Consider the following 3,309-nt stretch of genomic DNA (forward strand, 5'->3'; position numbering starts at 1 on the left):
AAACACCAAAACACTATTACATACTTAGAACCTCTGCTCAGGAATCTGTAGGTATACCAAAGTAGTTTAGGAAGTAATTACATTTTTGGTTATTACCACTACATATCAATGTAAAATATGACATATGAAATACACTATAACCAGGCATGGTGGCTCATACCTGTAATCCCAGCAACTTAGGAGGCAAGAGGATTGCTTGAGACCAGGGGTTTGAGACCAACCTAGGCAACATAGCAAGACCCTCATCTCAAAAAATAAATAAATAACAAAAGTTAGCCAGGCGTGGAGGTGCATGCCTACAGTCCTAGCTGCTCAAGAGGCTGACATAGGATGATCACTTGAGCCCAGGAGTTTAAGGCTGCAGTGAGCTATAACGCCACTACACTCCAGCCTGGGCAACAGAGTGAGACCTCATCTCTTAAATAAATAAATAAACACAAACTAAAGGAACACTGTATACTGAACATACAAGATATGTTTATAAAATCACAAAATTTCAAATCTGGAAATAAACAGTAATTTTCTAATCCAACCCCTTTATTTCATAGATGGGGAAACTGAGGCCTAGAGAAGGTCAATGACTTGCTCAGCATCTGTCCATCCCCTCTGAGAAACACCAGGAGTTTGATATTTACAAATCCTATAGTGGTGAACAATGCCATTTTGCTATGTAACATTAAAGTGCAATTGACAGACTGGAAATGAATTATTTTTTTAACAAAATGACAGACAAATTAGGTTAATATTCTTATATAAAGAGTTCTTATAGAAATTTAGACAAATTTACCAGCCCAATAGAAAAACTGGCATAGGACATGAAAAGACAATTCACAAAAGAGATATATAAATTCCTAAAAAAAAAAAAATTTAACCTCACTAGCAACTGAAGAAATGCAAATTTAAAATAACAATGAGATATTAGCAATGATTTTTTAACGACAATTCCCAGTGTTGAAGGTGCTAAAAACAAACACTGCTGGTGGAGTTTAAATTAGTATTTGGAAAGGACAATTTGACAATGTATGTCAAAGGCCTTCAAATATGTGCATAAGTTCTGATCCAACAATGTAACCTCTAAGAATTTAAGGAAGAAATCAAAGATACGAATGAAGATGGAGGAAACATCCAGTATCTACTGAGCACTTCCCACGTAGGAGCCCATGTGTTAAGGGTTTTGCTCATATTCACGTTGAATCCTCAGAACCACCTGTGAAGCAGGTCTGTTATTCATTCTTACTTTACCAATGAACAAACTGAGGTTTACAGGTTAAGTGAATTGCCTAAAATGACACAGTAAGTGGAGATGTCACACCCTAAGCTCACCTGTTTGACTCCAGAGTTTAGGCTCTCAGCTGACATGAGGGTATGCACTGCATTGTATATGTTTACAGGGACCAAAAGATGGGGGGTGGGGAACATTTACCCCTGGAGAATTGATTAGGCAAACTACGTGACATCCATGAAAGGGACTACTCCGCAGCCATCAGAAAGGACATACATTAGGGAAATGTAAATCAAAACCACAATGAAGTACCACTTTACACCCACTAGGATGGCTATAATTTAAAAAAAAAAGAAAAGGAAACTAACAAGTATGGGTGATCATGTAGAAAAACTGAAAGCTTTGCACATTGCAAGCAGGACTATAAAAGGATATAGCCACTGTGGAAGACAGTTTGGTGGTCCCTTAAAACGTTAAACCTAGAATTTCCATGTGACCCAGCAATTCCACTCATAGGTATATGCACTCAAACTCAAACACACATACACACATGTTCACAGTAGCACTATTCACAATAGCCATAAGGTGGAAACAGCCCAACTGTCCATCAGCAGTAAGAGAAGAATGAAATGCTGATACATATTACATACAATGTGTATAAACCTCAAAAACATTATGCTAAGTGAAAGAAGACAGACACAAAAGGTCACATATTGTATGAGTGGTAAATCCATATGTATGTAAATATAGGTAAATCCATATGTATATGTAGGTAAATTCATAGAGACAGAACACAGATTGGTGGTTGCCAGAGGTTGGGGGAAGGAAGACATTGGGAGAGCAACTGCTTAATGGGTATGGAGTTTTCTTTTGGGGTAACAAAACTATTTTGGAACTAGATAGAGGTGGTAGTTGTACAACATTGTGCATACACTAAATGCCACTGAATTTCTCATTTAAAATGATCAATTTATGTTATGTGAATTTTACCAGATTAAAAAATCTTTAAAAATGGTAACATAGGATAATATTCAATAAAACATAAAGATGATTATAATATATTGCCAGGTGGAAAACAGAAGACTATAAAGCAGTATTCCACTATGATCCCATCTCCTATATATAAACGCAAGATAGGAAGGAAATGTGCCAGCGTGTTGAGGCGGCAAATATCGGTTAGTTTGGTTAGTTTGGGTTCTTACTAAGCGAGGGTGAGGGTACCAGCCCCCTGCCTGCAATCCCCGGCGAGGCGAGGCCAGCTCTCTCTCTCTCCCCACTGCTGCTCTGTTTTCTCCACAAACTGACAGAAGAGGACATCTTCCCCAGGAAACAGAAGTCAGGAGCCTGAGGGCACAGCTGTTGTAAACAGCTGTTTTGGTTGTTCTGTCCTTGTTCTTAGGTTTTTAATATGAATAGGGAAACCTGAAAAGAGGGAAAGCTAGAACCCCAGAAATGTAAATCGGGGTCTCAAACTCAGAAGCCCAGACTAGGGAACAGCAGGTACGGTGACAAGTGAAGCAGGCCCGAATGAGAAGCGTGGCCCACTCGCACTTTCGTTTCCCCACTTTTTTATTCTCCCCTCTAAGGAAAACCCCAGTACCTGCTCAGCAGCTACCGAGTCTCAGCCCTGGAGGCAGAGGGAGTCTCTCAAACTCAAATGCTCATGTTTCAGCCCCAGCAAGAATGACGGTCTGAGAAGCACATCGTTCCGTTTATGAAAGAAGTTAGAAATTTAGATTTTCACACCAATATCCCCACTTTTTAAAGTCTTCAACTGATTCTAGTGTTTTTAAAAAACACCGTAGGACTGAGCAGAGCATGTCTGTGGGCCACATTCAGGCACAGGCTGTGTTTGCCACCTCCGCGATGCCAGCCAACCAGCCTTCCCCTCACAGGGACCAAGGAAGGGAGGAGCCGCCATAACAGAAGATGGATTTGCAAAAACCCAGCAGAGGAAGGTGACGCTTGCTCAGAGATTTCCTTGGAGTCCCAAAAGTTAAATAAACATTTTTAAAAAAATAAATCTTCACTCTGGGAGGCCGAGGCAGGCGGATTGTTTGAGCTCAGGAGTTCGAAACCAGCCTGAG

General features: G+C 40.2%; 1 protein-coding gene across 1 annotated transcript in view; it reads right to left on the reverse strand.

Annotated features, from left to right (window-relative positions):
- CDC20B (cell division cycle 20B) overlaps nt 1-3,309 on the reverse strand; it is an 84,512-nt gene that overhangs the window by 42,435 nt on the left and 38,768 nt on the right. The window lies entirely within an intron of this gene.

The sequence above is a fragment of the Propithecus coquereli genome, unplaced genomic scaffold, assembly GCF_000956105.1.
Source record: "Propithecus coquereli isolate 6110/MARCELLA unplaced genomic scaffold, Pcoq_1.0 Scaffold47, whole genome shotgun sequence".
Lineage (NCBI taxonomy): Eukaryota > Metazoa > Chordata > Mammalia > Primates > Indriidae > Propithecus > Propithecus coquereli.